This window comes from Camellia sinensis, chromosome 7 (genome assembly GCF_055761805.1).
Source record: "Camellia sinensis isolate YWXY chromosome 7, ASM5576180v1, whole genome shotgun sequence".
Taxonomy (NCBI): Eukaryota; Viridiplantae; Streptophyta; class Magnoliopsida; order Ericales; family Theaceae; genus Camellia; species Camellia sinensis.
The window spans coordinates 15,127,018-15,140,486 of record NC_138967.1 but is presented as its reverse complement, the minus strand read 5'-3'; the positions used below and the strand labels follow the sequence as shown (position 1 = coordinate 15,140,486).

The 13,469-nt window shown below is 40.4% G+C and overlaps 1 long non-coding RNA gene across 1 annotated transcript; it reads left to right on the top strand.

Annotated features, from left to right (window-relative positions):
* Window positions 1-492: 492 nt before the first annotated feature.
* On the top strand, window positions 493-12,592 carry LOC114313707 (uncharacterized). The gene is made up of 3 exons (XR_014334515.1): window positions 493-756; window positions 884-941; window positions 12,249-12,592. It is a non-coding gene; the product is annotated as an uncharacterized LOC114313707 (long non-coding RNA).
* The last annotated feature ends 877 nt before the right edge of the window (window positions 12,593-13,469 follow it).

The following is a 13,469-nucleotide window of genomic DNA, read 5'->3' as shown; positions in this document are numbered from 1 at the left end:
TAAAATTTTAAACATTTTTTTTTTTACTTTTTTAGATACACCTTACTTAGATGTATCTAAAAAGTAAAAAATTTATGAAAAAATATTTTAAAAAATTAATAAATACATGAAAATACAAAAAATGTACTGAATTTTCGTATTTTTTTTTTTTTTGTATTTTTGGTATTTAGTGAATTTTTAAAAGGTTTTTTTTCACAAATTTCTTACTTTGTAGGTATATTTATGGTAGGTATGTCTAAAAAGTAAAAAAAAAAATTGTTTAAAATATTAAAAAAATTCAATGAAAACAAAAAAATAAAATTTTCTGAAAAGTGATTTTGGAAAAGTGTAACCAAGCAAAGTGATTCGTGCAAAGAGATAAAAGGGTTTTGAAGAGTCTCACTTTAAGATTAGTTTTGATAATATAATAGGTGTAATGTGAATTATATTTTTTTTTGGTAATGTAATGAGATAAAGGGTATAAATAGATAAAGTAATGGTACAAATAGAATCACTCTTAGTGTATCCAAAAATCTTTTTTAAAAAATGGGCTTATAATGAATATAGCCAAACAAACAAGGTTCGAGTTGTATGTGCTGTTAACCTGGAAATATACACAGTGCAAGACAATTACAGGGCTGGGAAATATACACAGTGCAAGACAATTAAGGGGCTGTAACCAAACAAAGAGTTTATTGCACGCGGCTATAAAATGGAGACTAGGGTTTTTTGGGTAGGGCACGAAGGGTGCGATGAACAAGGAGAAGAGAGGGAGAGGTGCGTCAATTTTAGGGCATATGTTGAAACCCTAATCGTTCTTGATTGTTCTCCATAGGTCTCTGTTTAATTCTTTTGAATTCCCAGCCTTTAAATCAAGTATTGAAACTTTTTGTTATTGTGCCAGTTGCGGTAATTCCAGCCGTTATTGTTGGAGGTTATGTCGGTTATCGCGCTGCCAAGTTGTATGCAACGCCCTAAAAATTAACCCATTATATATATCATTGACACGCATTATTTAAAGAAAACACTTTAATAATTCATTATAATATTCATCAGAGTCTTACTAAACAAAAGCATTACATGTAACATCAAATTAAATGCCCTAACGGCTTACATCTTTCCAAGCCAACACTTGGACACAAAAGTATGAGTTCTAACTCAAATATAAATAAAGCCCTAGGCTTGAGTGTTTACATGTACTAACAATGAAAAACAAATAACTAAAAATAGTCTTCAAAATCCAAGTCCTTCCAAGCTAAGTCCTTGGAGGTAGCTTATCACCTGAACCTGAAAATAATGTTCCCATAAAGGGTGAGCCACAGCCCAGTAGAAATATACTAAACCACATATAAGCAATGAATAAAGCAATAGCATTCAACAGATGGTTAACCAAGATAATCAATTAATTCATTTTACAGTCTCATGACACTATTGTCTAAGACACGTTTTACTTTCCAACTTTATCAATATGGCTCAGAACCTGGCCAAACTCACAACAGTGAATTATATATTTCATATTCACATTCTTCCAATATCAACAAACAAATGAGACTCAAGCTCAAATCAAAACACTTCGTACTTCCAGATTGATAGACATTTTAGTGCTGTATCAATAAAAACACTTCTACATAAATAAGCACACATAAAAGTGATGCTAATGGAGTCCATCCCCTATCTCCTCCCAAATAAAATCCGGTTTAGAGGTCCATCCCCTATCTTCCCCTAAACTGTGGAGTACATCCCCTATCTCCTCCCACGCAAAACAATGTATGTAAACACATAACATATACAACGCACAATCAATACACATAATGTCTGTATTAATTCAACAGTCAAAATTGATGACTTAATCAATGATTAGTTTCAGTTATTCCTAATCCACATGCAATGTCTACAACAATCACGACTATCCTCCACCGATAGCCCAAAACAGTTATTTCTAGACTGGAAATAAATATAACAACAATTCAAAAGGCGAGTGGTTTAAATTATCCCACTACACCATTTAATCAATGAATTCCTCAATTTCATGAATTTAACCAAATTCCCAAATTCCCTAAAACTAATTATACAAATTAATTTATCAATACAACTAGGGTTTTTCCCAAAATTACCAAAGTATCTCCAACATATCAAAATACCAAAACTTAGAACAAAACCTATAGAATGGAGTAGGAAATCCCTACCTCAAAGAAATAGCCCCAAAAGAGAAGATGGAGATGAAGACCCAAACTCCAAAGTGCTCCAAACTACCAACAATTCAGATTAAAACGAAGCCCTCGACTCACACACTCTTTTTAATGAAGGATCTAGGGTAGAAACACACCCTAAGTGGATCAAATCTAAGAGAGAAGGTGAGTAGGGTGAGAGAGAAGTCGGACCTTAGGGTTTGGAATCTAAAAAGATGATGAAAACTGATTAAAAACCCGCTGCTGTCTAATTAAACTGGACAGGCTCGCTCGAGCGAAGAATTGGTCGCTCAAGCGACCAGACACAAGAAATCCTCGCTCGAGCAAAGAAAAGCTCGCTCGAGCCAAGAATGCAAAGCTTCAGGTCCAAACCAGACGCAAACTCTCGCTCGAGCGACCAGACCCCGGCTCGAGCGAAGAACCAAAAAAAACAACATCTCGCTCGAGCGACCAACTACACGCTCGAGCGAAGATCCAAAATTCTGGACAGCAACACTTGGTTTCTAAACCCAACCAACCTGAAACAAACCTGCCCAACACATCCTATAACTCCAGATGCGAAAATAAGGGACAACAACAACAATTATACAATGACAGAATCTACGGAACCTAAGTCCGGATACAATAATCAAATGGGAAATGACCGGGGTCGCTATAACCTCCCCCCCTTCAAAGAATTTCGTCCCCGAAATTAAGCATAAGTTTTTGAAAACAGATTCCTTTTTTTTTTTTTAATATGACAATTCATTAGTAAACATCTTGACCCAAAACTGGTCATTTCATCTCTTTATCAAGAGGCATCTCACATTATATATATAAAACAACATATATCTCAACCTGTATCATTATTATGCATTATTCCTTTCAATGTTAACAATTCCCATATCATATTCAATCGCATGATATATACAACCCATTCAACAATGTACTCAACCGACGCAATGTTACACTAAACTTCTATAATGAAGCAAGTTTCAAGATACACTCATTTACCAATACAAACACAATGTTTTACAACTTAAGACATATATAAAGCTCTTAAGTTCAACAATATAACAGAATCTAATTATAAGATTACAAATCAACAAACATGTCCGGATATTTCTGGCGAACTTCCAATTCACGTTCCCAAGTGGCTTCCTCCACTCCGTGATGTTTCCACAAAACTTTCACCAAAGGGATGGTTTTGCCTCGCAAAACTTGATCCCGCCTATCCAATACCCGAACCGGTCTCTCCTCATACGAGACATCCTCATCAACCACTAAATCGGTCCAATCCAACACATGTGATGGATCCGGCTCATACTTCCGAAGCATACTCACATGAAACACGTCATGTACTCCGGACAGCTGCGGCGGTAAAGCTAAACGATGAGCAGCCTCGCCAATCCTCTCAAGGATCTCAAACGGACCAATGAACCGAGGGGACAACTTCCCGCTCTTCCCAAACCTCATCAAACCCCGCCTAGGTGATATCTTCAGAAAGACATGATCACCCAACTCAAACACCAAAGGTCTCCTCCTACGGTCTGCATAAGATTTCTGACGACTCTGTGCTGCAACAGGCCTCTTACGGATAAGCTCAACTTTCTCCGTCGTTTCCCTCACCAACTCCGAACACAACAGAGGTGCATCACCCACCTCAGCCCAACAAACAGGAGATCTACACGGTCGGCCATACAAGGCCTCAAATGGTGCCATACCGATACTAGACTGGAAACTGTTGTTGTAGGCAAACTCCACCAACGGCAAGTGCCTCTCCCACGACCCACTAAAGTCTAGAGCACAACCCCGAAGCATATCCTCAAGGATCTGAATAGTACGCTCGGACTGCCCGTCAATCTGAGGATGATAAGCCGTGCTAAAGGTCAACTTAGTGCCTAAGGCACTCTGCAAACTCTGCCACAACCTGGCAGTAAAACGAGGATCTCTATCTGAGACGATCGTCACTGGAACCCCGTGTAACCTCACTATGTCCCGAATATATAAATCGGCCAGATGATCGACTGAATCTCTAACACGCATAGGAATAAAGTGCGCCGACTTAGTCAACCGGTCCACAACTACCCAAATAGCATCACTACCCCGCTGAGTCCTCGGAAGACCCACAACGAAGTCCATAGTAACATGTTCCCACTTCCACTCGGCAATAGGCAAGGGTTGCAACAAACCCGCCGGCCTCTGATGTTCGGCCTTCACTTGCTGACAAGTAAGGCACTTAGATACGAAAGCTGCCACATCTCTCTTCATACCCCGCCACCAGAACTGGCGACCCAAATCCCGATACATCTTAGTGCCTCCCGGATGCACCGCAAGGCGTGAATGATGGAACTCTCGGAGTACCTCCTCTCGGCAAGACTCCGGCACAAACAGACGGTCTCGGTATCTCACACTCAGGTCGGAATACACCGTCAAACCCTTCTCAACCTTCCCACCAGAAATCTTCTCACGAAGAGATTCTACCTCAAGGTCACCCCTCTGAGCCTCTAACACTCGAGTCACAAGTGTAGGCTGTGCAACAACAGAAAACAAGGCCGCAGCCTCAACGGATTCGCCCAGAAGTAAGTCAAACTCCCCAAGTGTACCCAACATCTCCCATTCTCGGATGGCTATACTAGCTATGTCACCAACAGGTTTTCTGCTAAGGGCATCGGCCACCACATTGGCCTTTCCCGGATGATAATGCAACTCAAAGTCATAATCCTCTATGAACTCCATCCACCTCCTCTACCTCAAGTTCAAGTCTTTTTGTGTAAACAAATATTTCAGACTCTTATGATCCGAGAATACCTCAAATCTCTCACCATAAAGATAATGCCTCCAAATCTTCAAGGCAAATATCACAGCTGCTAACTCTAGATCATGCGTAGGGTAATTCTACTCGTGAATTTTCAACTGACGTGAGCCATAGGCAACTACTTTCCCTTCTTGCATTAATACATAACCCAGACCCTCTCGTGAGGCGTCACAATAGACTGCATAACCCAACCCTCTCTCTGGAATAATCAATACTGGAGCGGTGGTCAGTCTAACTTTCAACTCCTGAAACGACTTTTCACAAGTCTCACTCCATACAAATTTGACTCCCTTCCGAGTCAATCTAGTCAAAGGCGAAGCTAATCTGGAGAAATCTTTCACAAACCGGCGATAATACCCCGCTAACCCTAGAAAACTGCGGATCTCAAACACACTCTTTGGCTGTGCCCAATCTTGCACTGCCTCAGTCTTGGATGTATCAACAGACACTCTTTCCCCAGAAACTACATGGCCTAAGAACTTGACCTCTTCTAGCCAGAACTCCCACTTCCCAAACTTAGCATAAAGCTTATGGGCTCTAAGTAACTCAAGCACCACTCTCAAGTGTTCCTTGTGCTTCTCCTCAGAAGGTGAATAGATAAGGATGTCGTCCACGAATACGACTACAAAACGATCTAAAAATTCCCGAAATATCCGGTTCATCAAATCCATAAAAACTGCCGGTGCATTGGTGAGCCCAAATGGCATCACCAGAAACTCATAGTGGCCATACCGCGTACGGAATGCCGTTTTCGGAATATCCTCCTCCCTGACTCTTAACTGATGATAACTCGATCTTAAGTCTATCTTTGAGAAACAACGGGAACCCTTCAACTGATCGAACAGATCATCTATACGAGGCATAGGGTACTTATTCTTAACCGTAGCCCGATTCAATTTCCGGTAATCTATACAAAGTCTCAAAGCACCACCTTTCTTTTTAACAAAGAGGGCCAGCGCTCCCCACGGCGAAACACTAGGACGTATATAACCCTTGTCTAGTAACTCCTGGAGCTGAATCTTCAACTCAACTAACTCGGCTGGGGCAAAACGATAAGGTGCCATAGAAATCGGCGCCGTGCCGGGCACTAGGTCAATAGAGAATTCAATCTCTCGATGCGGTGGCAAACCAACAAGATCCTCGGGAAAGACGTCCGAATACTCACAAACCACCCTTGGCAACACAATCTGAGTCTCATCATCCTCACTAATCGAAAGGTTAGCAAGTAGACCACTAAGCTCACTTCGTCCTCGCGGAACATACCCCGGTGGCAACACATTACCAACCCGGTCCCCCAGAAAATGAAAATACTCTCCGCTCACAGTACAACAAGTGACCCTCTGGCGGTAGCAATCAATAACTGCCCGGTATGACGATAACCAGTCCATACCCAAAATAACATCGAAGCCGCTCATAGGCATAACGACAAAGGAAAATGGGATTCTATGGTAATCAACCTCTATATCACAACCCCTAACACCTTGTTTCAAAATCAATTCACCCCCAAGAGGTGACACTACACATATAGGAGATGCTAACTGTGCTAACTCCAACTCCAAAACAGATGCAAATGCAGCAGACACAAAGGAATGAGATGCACCCGTATCAATCAAAACACTAGCAACTGAGTTGCAAAACAAGAAGGTACCTCTCACAACTGATGGTGCTGGCACAAGATCCTGCGCGGTAACAGCGTACACGCGCCCAGACGACCTCTAATCAACCTGCTCACCCCTAGGAGCATAAGATTGCTGTACCGACTAGGACGATGAAGCCCCCTGATTGGCCCTCGAGGCCTGACCCGACTGCGCTGGCTGCTGACCCTGAATCTGCCTCAAACCAGATGCACCAGGTGTGCCACCCAACTGCGGGCAATACCTCTTCATATGCCCTGGCTGACCACATTGATAACACGAGAGTGGCTGGCCTCTACCCTGACTCTAGCTCTGAGATCGAGCCGAAGATGATGCTGCTCTCTGCACTCCTCCCCTCTGAGGACAAACTAGAGACTTGTGGCCCAGCTGGCCACACTTGAAACAGGTAATGTCTCCCTGACTGCCTTTCCCCGAACTAGCACTCGGCACAGGAAAAGTCGATCTAGAAAAGCTACCCTGAGACTGCTGAGGATTAAAACCCTTCTGTCTCCTACCATCACTCTGACCATCCTGACTCCTCTTGGAGCCCTTCTGTCCTTCCTCCTCTTCCTGCATCATAATTTCCATGTGGGCTGCAGCATCAACCATACGCCCATAATCCCGAATCATAGTTCCCCCAACTCTCAGCTTGAGGCCACGCCTCAACTTCTTCTCAAACTCAATACAACGGCGTTCCTCAGACGCCACCAACTCAGGTGCAAACCTGGACAAGCTAGTAAATGCAGCCTCAAACTCAGCCACTGAAGAACTCGACTGCTTAAGCTGACAAAACTGGTCTCGCAGCTTCTCCCTGACTGCTGGAGATAAGAATTTATCCTGGAAAGCATTCACAAAAGCCTCCCATGTACCTCCTATACAACCCTTAGTAAACTTCCACCACTGACCCGCATCCCCCTTCAACTGGAAAGATGCCAAGGTCACTTTTAACCCCTCGTCTTCGATGCCAAGCATCTCAAACGTCTTCGTTGTCTGTTCGAGCCATTCATCTGCCTTAAGTGGCTCTTTAGGATCACCCACAAATTCCTCCGGATTAGACCGGAAGAACTCCCTCTTCAGAAAGGAAGGTCCTGCATCTGCAACAACATCCTGAGCTTGATTCTCAGCTCTGAGAATGCCTACTGACTCCCTGAATGCCCCTGCTATCTCTCGGGCTAAAGCGCCCATAGCTTGCTGGCCTACTGGCTCGACCACATTGGCCTGGCCAACTCCCTCCTGAACTGCTGGAATCTCCTCTGGCACAGGCACCTCCTGCCTACCCAGCCTACCACGCCTACCGCGTCCTCGTCCTCGTCCTGACATCCTAATAAAGGAAATAAAGACGTTAGCACATTCATAAATGTGCCGAAGCTAAACATTCGCGTCCTAATGCATTGGACAACAATAATTCATTCCACATAAGCACATAATCACATGAGCACCTACGAATTTCATTCCCGGATAATGATAGTCCCAATGCGTTACTATAGTTCCGGTTGGAAGCAGCAGTGATCAAGTGCCTTTCCAACAAGACTACTAGAAACTCAAGGGTCCAATCAACATCCTAGAAACTACATTCCATACCCACATAATCACATAAACATGTAATCACATAAGCATATAACATTACACTAAGTCTTTATCAAACGAGACGAACCCAATGTGATACTAATCACTTCCCACGTACCCAAAGTATTCAAACCCGGTACGCTCTGATACCAAGTTGTAACGCCCTAAAAATTAACCCATTATATATATCATTGACACGCATTATTTAAAGAAAACACTTTAATAATTCATTATAATATTCATCAGAGTCTTACTAAACAAAAGCATTACATGTAACATCAAATTAAATGCCCTAACGGCTTACATCTTTCCAAGCCAACACTTGGACACAAAAGTATGAGTTCTAACTCAAATATAAATAAAGCCCTAGGCTTGAGTGTTTACATGTACTAACAATGAAAAACAAATAACTAAAAATAGTCTTCAAAATCCAAGTCCTTCCAAGCTAAGTCCTTGGAGGTAGCTTATCACCTGAACCTGAAAATGATGTTCCCATAAAGGGTGAGCCACAGCCCAGTAGAAATATACTAAACCACATATAAGCAATGAATAAAGCAATAGCATTCAACAGATGGTTAACCAAGATAATCAATTAATTCATTTTACAGTCTCATGACACTATTGTCTAAGACACGTTTTACTTTCCAACTTTATCAATATGGCTCAGAACCTGGCCAAACTCACAACAGTGAATTATATATTTCATATTCACATTCTTCCAATATCAACAAACAAATGAGACTCAAGCTCAAATCAAAACACTTCGTACTTCCAGATTGATAGACATTTTAGTGCTGTATCAATAAAAACACTTCTATATAAATAAGCACACATAAAAGTGATGCTAATGGAGTCCATCCCCTATCTCCTCCCAAATAAAATCCGGTTTAGAGGTCCATCCCCTATCTTCCCCTAAACCGTGGAGTACATCCCCTATCTCCTCCCACACAAAACAATGTATGTAAACACATAACATATACAACACATAATCAATACACATAATGTCTGTATTAATTCAACAGTCAAAATTGATGACTTAATCAATGATTAGTTTCAGTTATTCCTAATCCACATGCAATGTCTACAACAATCATGACTATCCTCCACCGATAGCCCAAAACAGTTATTTCTAAACTGGAAATAAATATAACAACAATTCAAAAGGCGAGTGGTTTAAATTATCCCACTACACCATTTAATCAATGAATTCCTCAATTTCATGAATTTAACCAAATTCCCAAATTCCCTAAAACTAATTATACAAATTAATTTATCAATACAACTAGGGTTTTTCCCAAAATTACCAAAGTATCTCCAACATATCAAAATACCAAAACTTAGAACAAAACCTATAGAATGGAGTAGGAAATCCCTACCTCAAAGAAATAGCCCCAAAAGAGAAGATGGAGATGAAGACCCAAACTCCAAAGTGCTCCAAACTACCAACAATTCAGATTAAAACGAAGCCCTCGACTCACACACTCTTTTTAATGAAGGATCTAGGGTAGAAACACACCCTAAGTGGATCAAATCTAAGGGAGAAGGTGAGCAGGGTGAGAGAGAAGTCGGACCTTAGGGTTTGGAATCTAAAAAGATGATGAAAACTGATTAAAAACCCGCTGCTGTCTAATTAAACTGGACAGGCTCGCTCGAGCGAAGAATTGGTCGCTCGAGCGACCAGACACACGAAATCCTCGCTCGAGCAAAGAAAAGCTCGCTCGAGCCAAGAATGCAAAGCTTCAGGTCCAAACCAGACACAAACTCTCGCTCGAGCGACCAGACCCCGGCTCGAGCGAAGAACCAAAAAAAACAACATCTCGCTCGAGCGACCAACTACTCGCTCGAGCGAAGATCCAAAATTCTGGACAGCAACACTTGGTTTCTAAACCCAACCAACCTGAAACAAACCTGCCCAACACATCCTATAACTCCAGATGAGAAAATAAGGGACAACAACTGTCACGCCCTCAAAATAAACCCATAATAACCATAACATTAACATGCATTTATAAAAGAAAACGAATCATTTGAGTTATTCATCAGAGTATTCTTATTGAAAGGCATCACATGTAACATCCTGCAACATCAAAATAAATGCCCTAAGGGCTTACATCTTTCCAAGCTAACACTTGGACACAAAAAGGATGAGTACTAACTCATTTACAAGTTAAGCCCTAGGCTTGGATGTTTACATGAAATCTCTAAAATAACAAAATAAAACATATAACTAAAGACAAGTCTTCAAAATCCCAAACATCAAATCCTTCCAGGCTAAGTCCGTGGAGGTAGCTTATCACCTGAACCTGAAAATGATGTTCCTATAAAGGGTGAGCCACAGCCCAATAGAAAAATACTAAACCAAATATAAGCATTGAATAAAGCTATAACATTCAATAGATGGTTAACCAAGATAATCAATTTTATCATTAAACAGTCTCATGACACTAATGTCAAAGACACATTTCACTTTCCATTATTATCAACATGGGTCAGAACCTGGCCAAACTTACAACAGTGAATAATATATCATATTCACATTACTTCCAATATCAACAAAACAAATGAGACTCATGCTCATATCAAAACACTTCATACTTCCCATTTGATACACATTTTAGTGCTGTATCAATAATCATGTAAAAACACTTCAATAGAATAAGCACACATAAAAATGGTGCTAATGGAGTCCATCCCCTATCTCCTCCCAAACAAAATCCGGTTTAGAGGTCCATCCCCTATCTTCCCCTAAACCGTGGAGTACATCCCCTATCTCCTCCCACACAAAACAATATATGCAAATGCAATGCTCAATCAATACACGTATTTTCTGTATTAATGCAATAGTCAAAATTAATGACTTAACCAATGTGATTAGTTTCAGTTATTCCTAATCCACATGCAATGTCTACAACAATCACGACTATCCTCCACCGATAGCCCAAAACAGTTATTTCTAGACTGGAAATAAATATAACAACAATTCAATAGGCGAGTGGTTTAAATTATCCAACTACACCATTTAATCAATGAATTTCTCAATTTCATGCATTTCCCCAATTTCCCCAATTTCCTTAAATTAATTATACAAATTAATTTATTAATACAACTACGGTTTTTCCCAAAATTACCAAAGTACTCCCAACATATCAAAATACCAAAACTTAGAACAACACTTATAGAATGGAGTAGAAAATCCCTACCTTGAAGTGAAGAACTCGAATGGATAAGATGAAGATGAAGGCCCAAATTCCAAAGTGCTCCAAACCACCAAACGTTCAGATTAAATGGAAGCCCTCGACTCACTCTATCTTTTTAACAAAGGACTTAGGATAGAAATACACTCTAAGTAGATCAAACCTAAGAGAGAAGGTGTGTAGGGAGAGGGAGAAGACGGTTCTAGGGTTTTAAAATCAAAAAGGAGATGAAAAATGATCCAGAAAGTTGGATCTCGGATTTTTATACCAGTCGCCCCGCTCGAGCGTGGAAACCCCCGCTCGAGCTCCACTCACAGACTCCCGCTCGAGCGGCCAGACTCCCGCTCGAGCGGCCAAACTCCCGCTCGAGCGGCGAATGCACACTCCCAGAAGTTTTTGCAGACAGGTCCCCGCTCGAGCGCCCAACTCCCCGCTCGAGCGTTACTCACGACTTCCCGCTCGAGCGTCCAATCCCCCGCTCGAGCGGCCAACACTACACAGGAGATACTGGATGGGTGTATTCCCCGCTCGAGCGGATAAGCCAAAATCTGGGCAACTAGACTTGGTTCCAAAGCTCAACCAACCTGTTCCAAAACTTTCCAACACAACCCAAGACTCAAAATAAGAAAATAATGAATGACAACAACAATTATACAATGACGGAATCTACGGAACCTAAGTCCGGATACAATAATCAAATGGGAAAAGACCGGGGTCGCTATAACAACAACAATTATACAATGACAGAATCTACGGAACCTAAGCCCGGATACAATAATCAAATGGGAAATGACCGGGGTCGCTATATTGTAAGTGTTATTTTTCTCCCATCTTTAATGGTTTAGATAGGTAGATAGATTAATTTACTAACCATTCAAATATGTTTCAGAAACTAGAAACAAAAATCAAATCAAATAAAAACTGATGGCCTGTCTTTGGATCAAGCAAGGATTTTTGGGTAGTGTTTTTTGAATGGTTCCTTACCTAGCCAAATCCTACATCATTCTGTTACAATCTTTGAAGAGGATTAGAGAAACTCACTTTTACTAGAAAAGAAAAGAAACGTCAATAACTTACTTACCAGAAGACACATACATTGTTGAGAGGCTTTTAAAGAGCTTTCTGAATTGCTACTTTTGGAAAGAAACTATTATATCTTGGGAAGAAGGACCCTTGCTTATTGTTGAGACTTCTTGATTCATGATTTGTATGTAAATATTTTGCTTTTAATAATTTATCTACGTTGACAATATATTTAAGTTCCATTACTTGATTTGTCATCCTGGAAAACAGTAATCTCAGTAGAACAAAACTTCAATGAAAAAAAAATTAAGAAGGGAATGAGAGAATCATGACATAATCTCTCTACATTTTCATCTCCGTGTGTGCCTTCCACTCATGTACAAGTAACAAAGTTCAAATTGAGGAAGTACATCTCTTCCTCCCACCATCTAATTATAAACCATGACCATTATCTAATTTTCTTGATTTCTTTAGGTTTTCTTGTTGTGGGTCGTGTTGCATTCTTTTGTATGGAATAGCACTTGCTTTTTTTTTTAAATATCGATCAATTTGGATTTCATCTTTGTATCTAATGAGTTGGGATCTTCTATTGTTTTGTGTTTTTTTGTTTTTTTTTGTCAACTACCATATTAAATGGGTCTGAATCAAACTGTAGTCAGTGCATTTTTCTTCATATCAGGACTTCAAATGATTCCTGCATACATACCATGTGAACTTCAACTACCACCTATCTCACGATCCAAACCCGCCCCTAGAGGCTTAGGTCATGACCGGCCAGTAATTCCAGATTACCTTTGGCCTCAATAACAAAATCATATCATTGTATATAATCCGGGAATAGCGAAAGCAATAACAAAATATAATTAAGTTCATTGAGTAGCGCTTATATGATAACTTCATAATAGATCAAGTCATTCATTATTCCATAATATAAATAATAATATCATTGGATTAACAATCCAATCCTATGCTCTAATACTGGAATCAAATAGGCTCTTAGATTAAATGCATTTAAAAAGTAAAAATAATTTACTAAATGCAAAAAAAGTTCAGTAAGTAAAAATAATTGTCTCGTATCATTTTGGTC